The sequence below is a fragment of the Pteropus medius genome, unplaced genomic scaffold (genome assembly GCF_902729225.1).
Source record: "Pteropus medius unplaced genomic scaffold, Ma_sr-lr_union100, whole genome shotgun sequence".
In the NCBI taxonomy this organism is placed as follows: Eukaryota; Metazoa; Chordata; class Mammalia; order Chiroptera; family Pteropodidae; genus Pteropus; species Pteropus medius.
Genome location: NW_024346771.1, coordinates 4,028,598 through 4,043,135, shown reverse-complemented (window position 1 = coordinate 4,043,135; position 14,538 = coordinate 4,028,598). Strand labels below are relative to the sequence as shown.

Genomic DNA, 14,538 nt, shown 5'->3' with positions numbered 1-14,538 from the left:
TAGCACCACTTTCCAATAGAACTTTTTATGAGTATAAAAATGTTTAATGTCTGTGTTATTTAATACACTAGCTACATGTGGATTTGGAGCACTTGAAATGTGGTAAGTTCAACTGAGGAACTGATGTTTTAATTTACACTTTATTCAATTTAAATTTCAATATTCCATGTGGCAAGTGGCTTTCAGATCTTGAAGCAAAGCATTCTAGCAAGAAGAATGCAAAACATCTGTGATAGGAATGAGCCTAGTATGTTTGAGACAAACAGCTAGCATAGCTGGAGCACAGAGAATAGGTTGTAGAGAGGCAGGCAGCAGCTATATTATTTAGTGCCTTATGTACTGTGAGGAGTTGAGTTTCAATCTAAGTAAAATTGGGAGACATTGAAAAGGTTTAAATGAAAAAATATCCTTAAATCTTATTACCTAAGACAGGGATTGGCAAACTTTTTGTAAAGGACCTGATAGAAAATATTTTAGTCTTTGCAGGTCACACAGTCTCTGTCATATTACTGAACTCTGATGTTGTAGCACAGAAAACAGTCATAGATTACATATAAACAAATGAGCATGTCTGTGTTCCAAAATCTTTTATTTATAACAACAGGTAGCTGATGGGCTATAGTCTACCAAACTCTGACCTAAGTTCCTGTGGCAAATGCTGCTAGCCGCCTACTCCATGCTCTCTTTCACCATCACTAATAACAGAATCCGATATTTGCTCAGGGTAACAATATGTTCACTACCCCAGACAGCCGCAAAACCAGGGTTGACCATGAGATTCAATTATGGCCAATGAGATAAAAGTGGATATTTCCAGAGAGGGCTTGTAGAAAAACTTTTTTAGATGGACAACCTCATGAACACAGAGAGACTAATAAAATTAGAAAACAAAGAAATGTGCCACAAATTAAACAATAGGAGAAAACTCCAGAAAAATGAGTTAAATAAAATGGAGGCAAGCAACCTACCAGAGACAGAGTTCAAAAGAATGGTTATAAGGATGCTCCAACAAACTTATGGGGAGAATGGGTGAGCACAATGAGAACTTCAACAGAGAGAAAGTAAACATAAAAAAAGGATATAGAAACCATAAAAAAGAACCAGACAGAAATAAAGAATACAATAGCTGAGATGAAGAATACACTAGAAGGATTCAACAGTAGATTGAACAAAGCAGAAGACTGAATCAGTGAATTGGAAAACAAGGTAGCTGAATACATCCAATCAGAACAACAAAAAGAAAAAGAAATTTTAAAAAATGAGGATAGTTTAAGAGACCTCTGGGACAAGGTTAAGTGTAACAATATCCAGATCATAGGAGTACCTGAAAGAGAAGAGAGAGAGCAAGGGATTGAGAATCTATTTAAGAAATAATGACAGAAAACTTTCCTAACCTGGCAAAGAAATTAGACATACAAGTTCAGGAAGCACAAAGAGTTCCTAACAAGAGGAATTCAAAAGACCCACACCAAGACACATCATAATTAAAATGCCAAAGATGAAAGACAAAGAGAGAATCATAAAAGCAGCAAGAGAAAGGCAGCTAGTTACTTATAAGGGTACTTGCAGAAGAATGTCTGCTGATTTTTTTATGGGAACTTTGCAAGTGAGAAGGGACTAGCAAGAAATATTCAAAGTTATGAAAAACAAGAATCTACAACCACGAATACTCTACCCATCAAGGCTTTTGATTGAAATAGAAAGTGAGATAAAGAGCTTCCTAGACAGAGAAAAGCTTAAGGAATTCATCATCAACAAGCCAGTACTATATGAAATGTTAAAGGGACTTCCATAAAAAAGAGAAGGAGTAAAAAAGAAAATAGAAATAACAAATACGAATAATAAAATGGCAGTAATTATGTACCTATCAGTAATCACTTTAAATGTAAACAGATTAAATGGTCCAATTAAAAGAATAGGGTGGCCAAATGGATAAGAAAACAAGACCCATACATATGCTGTCTATAAGAGACCCATTTCAGATGAAATGACACTCACAGACTGAAAGTAAAGGGGTGGAAAAAGATATTTCACACAAATGGAAATGAAAAAAAAAAGCCAGGGTAGCAATACTTATATCAGATAAAATAGACTTTAAAACAAAGGCTATAATAAGAGACAAAGAAGGACATTACATAATGATAAAGGGATCAATAAATCAAGAGGACATAACCTTAGTAAACATATACGCACCCAACATAGGAGCACCTACATACATAAAGCAATTATTGACCAACATAAAAGGAGAGATCAATGGTAATACACTCATAGTAGGAGACTTTAACACCTCATCAATACCAATGGATGGATCTTCCAGGCAAAGAATCAACAAGGAAATAATGGACCTAAAAGACACACTACGCCAGATAGATTTAATAGAAAATTTCAGAGTATTTTACCCCAAAGCAGCAAAATATACATTCTTTACAAGTGCACATGGAATATTTTCCATGATATACCACATGTTAGGACACAAAACAAGATTCAATAAATTTAAGAAGAATGAAATCATATCAACAATCTTCTCCAATGAAAATGGTACAAAACTAGAAATCAACTACAAGAAAAAAAATTGGAAAATACTCAAACACATGGAGGATAAATAACATGCTCCTAAACAATGAATGAGTTTTCAATGAGATCAAGAAAAAAATCAAAAGATACCTAGAGACAAATGAAAATGAAAATAAAATGACTCAAATCTATGGGACACAGCAAAAGCAGTCCTAAGAGGAAAATACATAGCAATACAGGCCTACCTCAAGAAACAAGAAAAAGCTCAAAGAAACCTTACACTCAAAAGAACAGCAAACAAAGCCCAAAGTGAATAGAAGGAAGGAAATAATAATGATCAGAGCAGAAATAAATGAAATAGATTCTAGAAAAACAATACAAAAGACCAATTAAAACCAAGAGCTAGTTCTTTGAAAAGATAAACAAAATTGACAGACCCTTAGCCAGACTCATCAAGGAAAAAAGACAGAGGACTCAAATAAATAAAATCAGAAATGAAAGATAAGAAATAACTACGAACTCTACAGAAATCATAAGAAAATACTACAAGCAATTATATGCCAACGAATTGGACAATCTTGAAAAAAATGGACACATTCCTAGAAACATACAATCTCCCAAGACTGAGTCAAGAAGACACAGAAAATATGAACCAATCAATGATCACCCATGAAATAGAATCAGTAATCAAAAACCTACCAAAAAACAAAAATACTGGACCAAATGGCTTCATAGGGGAATTTTACTAAATGTTCAAAGAAGAATTATCATCTATTCTTCTGAAACTTTTCCAAAAAAATTCAAGAAGAGGGAATACTCCCTAATTTCTTTTATGAGGCTACCATTACCTGATTCCAAAACCAGATAAAGACATTACAAAAAAAGAAAACTATAGGCCAATATCTCTTATGAACATTGATGCAAACATCCTCGACAAAATATTAGCAAACCAAATTCAGCAATACATTAAAAATATTATACATCATGATCAAGTTAGATTTATTCCTGGGATGCAGGGTTGGTTCAATATCTGCAAATCAATTAATGTGATACACCACGTTAACAAATCAAAAGATAAAAACCATATGATCATATCAATAAATGCAGAAAAAGTGACAAAATCCAGCATCCATTTATGATAAAAACTCTCAGCAAAATGGGAATAGAGGGAACATTCCTCAACATAATAGAGGCCATATATGACAGACCTACAGCTAACATCATACTCAATGGGAAAAGACTAAAAGCATTTTCCTTCAGTTCAGGAATAAGACAAGAATGCTCACTTTCACCACTCTTCTTCAACATTGTATTGAAAGTCTTAGCCATAGCAATAAGACAAGAAAGAGAAATAAAATATATCCAAATAGGAAGAAGTAAAACTCTTGTCATTTGCTAATGACATGATACTAAATAGAGAGAACTCTAAATTCCACCAAAAACCTGTTAGAACTGATCAGTGAATTCAATAAAGTAGCATTTTACAAAATAAATATTCAGAAGTCAGTGGCATTTTTATACACCAATGATGAACTTTCAGTAAAAGAAATTAAGAAAACAATCTCATTTGCAAATGCATTGAAAACAATAAAATACCTGGGAATCAAATTAACCAAAGAAGTATAAGACCTATTCTCATAAAATTATTGAAAAAAGAAATTGAAGAAGATACAAAAATAAATGGAGGCATATACCGTGCTCATGGGTCGGACGAAACAACATCATTAAAATGGCCATACTACCCAAAGCAATCTATAGATTCAATGCAATCCCTATCAAAATACCAATGGCATTTTTCAGAGAACTAGAACAAATACTCCTAAAACATATGGAACCATAAAAATCCCAAATAGCCACAGCAATCTTGAGAAAAAAAACAAGCTTGGAGTGTTACACAATCTGATCTCAAACTATACTGCAAGACTATAGTAATCAAAACAGCATGATACTGGCATAAAAACAGATACATTGATCAATGGAACAGAATAGAGAGCCCAAAAACAAATCCATGCCTATACTCTCACTTAATATATGGCAAAGGGGGCCAGAATATAAAATGAGGTAAAGACAGTCTCTTCAATAAGTGGTGTTGGGAAAATTAGACAGATACATGCAAGAAAATGAAACTGGACCATCTTCTCACACCATATACAAGAATAGGCTCAAAATGGATTAATGAATTAAACATAAGACCTGAACACATAAAACTTCTTGAAGAAAACATAGGCAGTAAACTTTCTAATATTGCTAACAGTAATTTCTTTTTAGATATCTCTCCTCAGGCAATGGCAACAAAATAAAAAAAAAAAAACATATGGGACTACATCAAACTAAAAAGATTTTGTACAGCAAAGGAAACCATCAACAAAACAAAAAGACAACTGATGGATTGGAAGAAGACGTATGCTAATACACCTGATAGTCTATGGCTATGCGACCCGGAACAAGCCCAATTCCGTCTGATCTCAGAAGCTAAGCAGGGTCAGCCCTGGTTAGTACTTGGATGGGAGACCACCGAGGAAGACCAGGTGCTATAGACGTAAATAATAAAAAAAAAATAAGCGATTGTAATTTGACAATATCCTTGCAATCTGTGTGGTCAACCAAGAGTTGTCTCGTCTAAAAATAAACAAACAAACAAACAAACAAACAAATAAATAAAATTTAAAAAGTAATAATACATCTGATAAGAGGTTAATATCCAAAATATATAAAGAACTCATACAACTCAACAACCAAAAAAAAAAAAAAACAAATAATCCAATTAAAACTTGAGCAGAATACCTGAATAGATACTTCTCGAAATAGGAAATAAAGATGGCCAATAGACATATGAACAGATGCTCAAGGTCACTAATTATCAGAGAAATGCAAACTAAAGCCACAATGAAGTATCACCTCACACCTATCAGAATGGCTATCATCAATAAATTAAAGAACAGCAAGTGTTGGCGAGGATGCAGAGAAAAGGGAACCCTCATACATTGTTGGTGGGATTGCAAATCGGTACAGCCACTATAGAAAATGGTCTGGAGGTTTCTCAAAAAATTAAAAATGGATATACCTTTTGACCCAACAATTGCACTTCTGGGTATTTATCCAAAGAAAACCAAAACAGTGATTCACAAAGATCTATGTACCCCAATATTCATGGCAGCACAATTTATAATAGCCAAGATATGGAAGCAATCTAAATGCTCATCAACAGATGATTGGTAAAGAAGTTATGAATCATCTATACAATGGACTAATACTCGGCCTTAAAAAAATAATGTCTACCATTTGCAACAACATGGATCGACCTAGAGGTTATTATGCTGAGTGAAATAAGTCAGACAGAGAAAGATAAATATAATATTATTTCACTTATATGCAGAATCTAAGGAAGAAAAAGACAATCTAATCAAAAACAGACTCACAAATATAGTGGACAATTTGATGACAGACAGAGGGGAGGGGGTTTGGGGGATTGGGAGAATGGAGTGAAGGGTTAAAGAAGTACAAATTAGTAGTTGATACATGGTCATGGGGATGAGGAGCACGTCATCGGGAATGCAGTTAGTATTAATGTATTGGCTAAGTAGAGAGCCAGAGGAGAGAAAGAGCAATTAGGGGGATTGTTTTATAAAATATATCAATATCTAATCAATGTACTGTATACTTGTAACTAATAAAATAAAATTTAAAAAAAAAAAGATGGGAAGCCTCAGCTGGCATGCTTTCATTCAAACTTTTGCCCTTCTCTTTTTTTCTTCCTGTCTGGAACTCAGATGGATTTGGAACAGCCATTTTGTGTATATGAATCAACATAAATGAGGATGGAGGCTATGTGCTATGGATAGCAGAGAGCAATAAAGAAAGTGTCTGGTTTCTGGTGCATTATTTAACAGCCATACCAGCCATGGACTTGCTTCCTCCATATTCAGGCTTTTCTAACTGAATGCATTACTTCCAACTGAATACCTTCCAAGCTAATATACACAGATCTTCAAGAAAATATGGCTACCAACATGATGGGACTGATATGGGAGTAGAAGACTGTCATGATATAAATAAAATATAATCTGTCATAAACTACTGCTGCATAACAAAAAATCTCTTGGCTTAGAACAGTAAGCATCTGTTTCTCATGCATTTGCAGTCAGCTGGGGTGATTCTGTTTTCTTGACTATGCTTAAGTTGGGGCAGGTCTGGTAGGCTCGGCTGGCTAGCAAGGGCAGGTTCTTCTCATGGCCATGACAGAGGAGGAGTAGGACAAACAAAACTCTCAAGGCTTCTTGAGGCCCAGCCTCAGAACTAGTGTACTGTCACTTCTGTCCACATTTCATTAGCCAAAGTAAGTCATATGACTGAGTGTAATGTTGAGGATCAGAAAAGTACATGCATACCACATTGAGTGGAGGAAACAAAAATTATAAGGAAAATGACATAGATAAAATAAGGTTAAAGAAGCAGGGACAATAATTTAATCTCAGTAGAGAATAGGAAGAAGGTAGAGCTGATTGGAGCAGATGCTTTGGACATTTTGTGAAATCTTGCTGAGCCCTAAGGATTTCTCAAGACTCTCGAGTTTTCTCTTAGAAGAAGGAATAGGAAATATGTCTTTCCCCTTCAGTTATTAACACGTTCTACCCAAAGACATCCACAGTCCCAGAAATCTTAACAAGAATTCTATATATTCAAACTTTGATTTCCAGAACCTAAGATAATACATGTGGAATGGGAGTGCTCAGAAAGCAGAGTTATATTTCCACAAGGATCCTTTCCATTAAAAAATAGTAGCCTTACAATACCCTTAACAATAACATTTAGTAATAAAGATCCTTGCTTGTGTGTCTTTGACAAGCCCTGATATAGGCAGCCTGACTATGTAATGTGTGTGTGTGTGTGTATTTACATAGTACTACATGCTAGAAACATGCTAGGCATTTGCAGCTTAAACTAATACAGCCCTCTCAACAACCTCCTGCATTACTGTAGTAGGTACTACTATTACAACCATTTTTCATGAGGAAACTGAGATACAGAGCAGCTAACTACATTGCCTATATAATATAGCAAGTAAGTGGCAGAAATAAGTTTTGGATCCAGGCAATCCGACTCTAGAGCCTGCACATGTAACTACCACTTTAAACTCCTCACAAAATGAGAAAACAACTCTAAGATCACATTATTAGAATTTGAAATATGATCCACATTAATTGACACCCATTACTGATTCAAAGCAATTGAACTCATTTAAATCAACAGGTCTGTATAAACTCAGGAACACCATCTGATAAAAACTTGTCTTTTTCTTCCTTTTCAGGGAGATTGGGATCATTAAATTCTAGAAACAGTGATAGTTTAATAAAAAGGTAATTGTGTAATGGGAATATTTTATTTGGGAGAGTGAAGTACTGCTTAGCAGAATGTCCCAAGAGGGACCGACCTGGTGATGGCTGATCAGATGTTAGAAGGATGTTGCTATTGGAGGCTGTAATTCTTGGACATGAAAACATGAGCTATCCCTCAGTACATCATTAACTGAAGTACCTGGGGATACTTAAAGTAGCAGTTGATAACAAGCTTTTACTCCTGCAGAATTGCTGATTTATAAGGAAACTGGTAACATTTTTCTGCAATGGAAAGAATGCAAAGCTGGGAAATGGAAGAGCAGCACACTGAGCTCTGAGGTGGAGCACTCTCCCAAGGTCACAGGCCTTCCATTGGGTGGGCACTGGGGAGGCAGGGCTGGAATGACATCTGCCCCCAGGGAGCCCCATCAAGTGGAGGAGACAGGAATGAAACTGTTATATCCACACCACTTGATAGACATCACAGAGGGTCAGACAGCAAAGAGAAGGGACAATGCCATACCTGGAAGGAGAAGGGCAGGTATGGCTCTGAAGGTAAACAAGGCCTTGCTTTTCTCAGACAGAAGCTATGAAGATCAACATGACACTAAGGTGGAAACATCTGTAAAAATAATATAAATGAATCTACTTTTAAACAGAGCCAGAGTTGCCCCCAAGAGGAACTGCCTTACACAGTTTATGCTTCAAACCTTTGGAATGTTACAACCGGGCAAAATAATCTTTGGACTGGGCCTAAAGAAACATTGTGCCCCAAATAACTGTTTGTGAAGACAACAAGAAAGCAGATATTATGACTACCAGACTGAAAATTAAAAACATTGTTTAGAATTAGTATGATTATGTTAGTTTATCTGCACCAATAGAAATGCCTTCCTTCTATTGATGTAATTGTGCCCCTTCTCCTTCTCATAAATACCCTTTACCTTTGTCTCCTAATGGGAATATTATTTGGGTTTTGGCCTGAAGCCATGCTTCACAAATAGCTATTCTTTTTTATCTCAAATAAATGTTTGTTGCCTCTCACTTTGGCCTTTTATTTTTTGGTTAACATATCTTAAGGGCAAGCTTGTTTTATAAACAGACATCGTTATCATTTTTCATTTTACTAGTCTTGACTTCACAAAATCAATATCTTAGAGTACAAGAGAACTAAAATCACTGGAGCCAAAGCCTTGTTTGAAAATGAGAAAAATCAAGATTTGAGGAGGTAGACTTCCTAAGGTAAGAGTAAGGAACTAGACTTAAACCAGATATCTAAACTGCTAAGTCTCTTAGCTATTTATTAACATTCAGTTGGAATGACTTGTGAATTAACCTGAAATCTACCTAATCTAACCCTGCTTCCCTTCATATGCAACCCTAAACTATGGTATTTACAGAGTTTTTAATAACTTATGCTAAGTAGAAAATGATACAAAATTATGCAATGTAATCTCAGCTACTGTGTGTCTGTAACCAACATATGATTGTGAAGGAAGACAACAAATTGGATGAACAGAGAGTAGAGGAATGTTATAGATTGTTAGGGACATGTGCATCAAAGTGCCAATAAAGAAACGGGCTGGCACACAAAGAGCACTGGAAAAGATGACTAAAATGTGTGGAGACCCCATCAGAGGGAAACAGGTATCCTGGGGTAAGGGCAGGGTTAGGACTTGGACAGATTTGGGTTTAAATCCCAGATATCTATGCCTCCTGGGATAGATAAATGGGATGAATTCTTCACAGCTATGTCTCATTTATTAATTGACTTCAGCAAAAATTTATCAAACACCTATGAGTCAAAAAAAGTACTGGAGTACAAGAGTCGGTGGAATTGCCTCGGTTTCTTCACTAATCAAAATGAAGACAATACCTACTTTACAGTATTATTGTATGAATTTAGGTAAAGTGCCTGGCATATGGCCCATCACACATGCTTGATAAATGGTACTAGTTCCTATAAGATGGAACCATAGTTTAGGGTCCAATATAGGAATTTATATTCAGAAGTTAGGGTAAATTGTTACAGCTCAGAAAATGTTCAGTTAAAAACAGAAATAAGGTGACTCTCTCCCCACTACCTCACTGTCCCCCCAACACCATATTTACACAGGTCATAAGCTTACAGCAAATGATCTTTAGGACATAATGAGAGCCAGTGAGCAGGAGGCAAAAACATGAAGCTGCCTATTACTCTGAGTCATTTCCCATCCTGAATGGTTTGGTGTTATCAGTGAGAGCAAAGTCTCCATGACATGCAGCCTTTAGCCTTTTCTAGATGAGCAGCCTTTATTTAGTAAAACCAAATGAAAACGAGTTGAAATTTTTTAAAAAGAAAAAAAAGTGTCAGAAATATGAGCTACACAATGAGCCTAGTGTCTTGGTGTTAAAACCCAGATTTGAAAGAATGCTGCCTTTTATTTCAAAAATGGGACACGACAGTGTCTACACAGAGCAGAAGAAAAGATCTCCAAGGAAATATGATGCTTGCTATCATTCCAGAACACCCAGGAGTATGACTGGCTCACCTGAAATTTGAGAACCAGCCCATTGAATGTCAAAAGTTTGGCTTATGAATGAATGAGGGAGACAAAATGTCCCCAGGAGGGAAGAAAAATTCAAATAGAACTATAGGCTTTCAGAGTTGGAAAAGACTTCAGCAATTAATAGAGTTCAAACAAAGAGTTGAGGCACTTGGGAGAGATGAGAAAAGTGAAGTAAATTGCCCAAAGGAACCCAGCCAGAAAGCACCGTGTCTTAACTTGGATTCTTGGGAGAGCAAAGCCTGAGACAAAGGTTTGGGTGCAGGCGACTTATGTGAGGAGTGATCCCAGGAGACAGGAGTTACAGAGACTGAGACAGGGGAGGAAGAAAGCCAACCAAGAAGGGCATTGCCAAGGTCCCCACTATGAGAAACAGGAGCTCATATTCCAATAGCACCCCCTGAGCAGTACACAGACTGGCCCTCAGGATTATCTGCCAGAAGGACAAAAGGCAGGAGCATTTGTCTATCAGGTCCTGTCCTCCAGTGGTAGAGGATTGTCTCTGGAGGTTTCAATTTCCCTGCACCTCTGCACACACATTGGCCAAGCAAGCTCCTGCTAAGTCCACTTTGAAAGATCCCCAGTGCAGAAAGCCAAGACAAAGGACACATGTTTAAAGCCAGATACTATCAGTAGAAAGTTTTATCAAACCCTGCAAAGAACTGTCCACCCTGGCCATGGCTGAACTCAGAGGTGAGCTCAAAAGAATGCTAGTTGGGGCACTAGAGGTGTCTACTACAAACAGCAGATTTTGAGCTGACCCCCTAATGCTAAAGCATATTCTTTGAATCACAGGGGCATAACGATGACCTAGACAGTTTCTGGAAGTCTTAGGGAGCCCATGCTCCCATCACCATCATCTAACCAGATAATCAAAACTCTAACTAGAGACTCACTTACATATTGCCTTGAAGGGCAAAAATGTAAAATTCTGCCATGTAATATTCTAACTCTACCTTGGGGTCACAAGGTGATTTTGAACCTTAATGTTAACTGGAAACTCTGAGCTTCTTGAAGACACAGACAATACCACGTCCTAACAGCATGTCGAGATAGGAGTTTTTCACTCTAATACACTCTTAAAGCCAGCTTTGATGTCAATATGTAATGGAGGTCTGAAAGAAAATAGGTCAGTTCTAAATAAACAGTTAAGCAGCAGTCCTCAGAAGCCCAGAATCAATGCTATCCTCTCCTTGCTAGGCTGCTTAAGTCCTTAAAGGAAACTCAGTTTACAAATTAAATGTAGGACCAGTGAAGTGTCTAAAAATTTCAAAAAAGGAACAGAAGATGTCAAAAATCTGTCATATCTATTTGCAAGGTGCCCACTAACAACCCAACCCTGTCATTCAATTTTATTGTTTCAGGAAGGCTGCCTGGTGCAATGTCATGCCTCCTAAACTAAGGTGGGAAAGCTTCCCAGGGAACGCAGCTGTATGTCAGAGATGCTGCAAAATGCCTGATAAACATGCATATATTCCAGGATCATCTATTCTATTTAAGATATCGGAGGGAGGGGTATATTTTAAATTATATGTTACGATGTAGAATGCCGAACTGATATTAATTTTAAGATAAAACCTGTAACTTTGAAGAATTTTTATGCTGTTATGGGCAATTTGAGAAGTGGCCTTCAGGCCCCCTAGGAGTATAAACTGACTCTACTCTTCCCACCCATAGAGGGAAAGTTTTAAAAAGCACTGTTGAGGAGAAAAGCTCTGTAGAGTCAGACAGAGCTGGATTCATAAAATTCTTCCTAGCAGGGTCATTTTGGATGAGTTATTTAACTCTTCTGAGCCTCGGTTTTCTCATCTGTTAAAAGGTGGCTAATAATGCAGACTTCTTAGGGTTGCTGGGAGAATTAAATGGTACACTATAATAAAATGTCTAGAATATAGTCGGCACATGATAAACATTTGTTAACTTCCTCATTTTATAAGATAAAAGCAAATGGAACTTCAAACAGATTCAAGAAAGGCTTAATCAGGACAATGGTAGTTCAGTGAGCTAAGGGTCTGTGGTAGCCCGATTACATTAACTGCTGCAGTTTTTCACCCTCCACCCCACACTGCCATTCTTTGCAGTGTGACTGTGCAGTGCCCTCTGGGCTTGGCCATAGGACTGGTTTTTTAGTCTATTCAGGCTGCTGTAAGAGAATAGTTTGTAAACAATAGACATTTATTTCTCACAATTTCAGAGGCAGGAAAGTCAAGATGCTGGCAGATTCGGCATCCTGTGAGGGCCCACGTTCTCATTCATAGATGGCTGTCTCCTCCTTGTGTCCTAACATGGCAAAAGGGGCAAGGGAGCTCTCTGGGGTTTCCTTGATAAGGACACTAATCCCATTCATAAGGATTCCATGCTCATGACCTAATCACCTCCTAAAGGCTTCATCCCCTAAGACTATCACATTGGAATTTAGGATTTCAACATATAAATTTGGTAGGTGGGACACAATATTCAGTTTACAGCAACTGGCTTCAGATAATGGAGTGTTATGGGACATGACATAAACAGACACTTTAAAGGTTTTTTCATTCTTGGCTTACTCTGCTTGTGCCTTCTGCCATCACCTTGAGAAGGACATAGTTGAGCTCACCTGCTGGAAAAGAAGATATAAGGATAGTAGAGTCCAGTCATCTCAATTGTCCCTGCCAAGGCCAATTGAGCCCTGGAAATGTGGGCAAGGCAAGTCAACAGCCAGCTGAGCCCTGGAAATATGGGTAAGCCAAGTCAGATTCACCTTGCTAGCCTGTAGCTGACCCTGACACAAGTGAGTTAAATCCAACCAATGAGTTAAATAACTATTTATTGTTCACTGCCATTGTGCTGTCCTGAGTGTTTGTTACACACAAGTATTGTGATAATATATAGCTGACCCGGTATTATGGGCTGAACTTTGCCCCTCCAAAATTTACACATTGAAGCCCTAACCCATTGTACCTTAAAATGTGACTTATTTTGAGAGAGAGCCTTTAGAGAGGTAATTTGTTTATACTGAGGTCATTACAGTGGACCCTAATCCAATCTGACTGGTGTACTTATAAGGACAGGAAATTTGGACACACAAAGGGACACCAGGAGCATGTATGCATGCAAAAGAGACCATGTGAGAACACATTGAGAAGGTGGCCATCTGCAAGCCAAGGATAAAGACCTGGAACAAATGTTCCATGATGGCCCTCAGAGAACACCAACACTGCTACCACCTTCATCTTGGACATCCAGGCTCTAGAACACTTAGGAAATAATATTTTGTTGTTTAAATCACCTAATCTGTGGTATTTTGTTATGGGAGCTCAAGCTGAGTAATACACTGCAATCTCTGAAGCTTACACAAGAAGCAGGCACTCTGCTCGGCACTTCACTTGTATCACTCATCAAGTCCTCATAACAGCCATGTGTGATTGGCCTCCGAATCTCGTGTATGGGTAAGACAGCTCAGTCTTGGAGGTAGACATGGTGCAGTGGCACACAGCCAGAGCGGCAGGCTGCAATTTCAGAAGGGTATCCACAGTTGATGTTCCTTCCAACATGTAAACCAGGAATTGAGGAGGGGTAGACAGTTCTACCAACATTTTATCCTTGCCCCTTGTCAGAATGAAATTCTCATAATGTTTTACTTAACTGATCAATGAAGAATCCAGAGTTGAAAGGCACCCCAGAGGTCTTTGTTGCTGTTAGTTATATCTACTAATATTTGCCAGAATAAAAATTAAAACCAAAAACTTTTAACATGATTAATAATTTATTTTAAAATAGCAATAATAAACCCATTATGTGTTAATGTAAATAACAAACTTTATGAAAAATGTATTTTTTAACAAGCATATTTAGTGAGATAGTGGGAATGTATTACATCTTTGTAAATCCCTTTACTGTCTGGCTTTAACAGAAGACAGCTGGATTCTCATATCTGCTTCTGCACTCAATCTGTTATGACCATATGTTCCTTTGGTTGAAGTGTATGGAGGAAACCAGCCTCACCCAGATATGTTATTGGAAGAGGAAGGAGGAGTATTTTCATAGCCCTTTCACACTATTGTGGATCATTTTCTTCACAAAAACTAAACAAGGGATAGTTTCTTGTTTAGCTGCAACAGGTAAGTTGCAATGTGCAACATTAATAGCTTTTGTTCTGAAAT

General features: G+C 37.3%; 1 pseudogene; it reads left to right on the top strand.

Moving 5' to 3' along the window:
- Positions 1–4,935: 4,935 nt before the first annotated feature.
- On the top strand, positions 4,936–5,054 carry LOC120613904 (uncharacterized; annotated as a pseudogene).
- Positions 5,055–14,538: the final 9,484 nt, after the last annotated feature.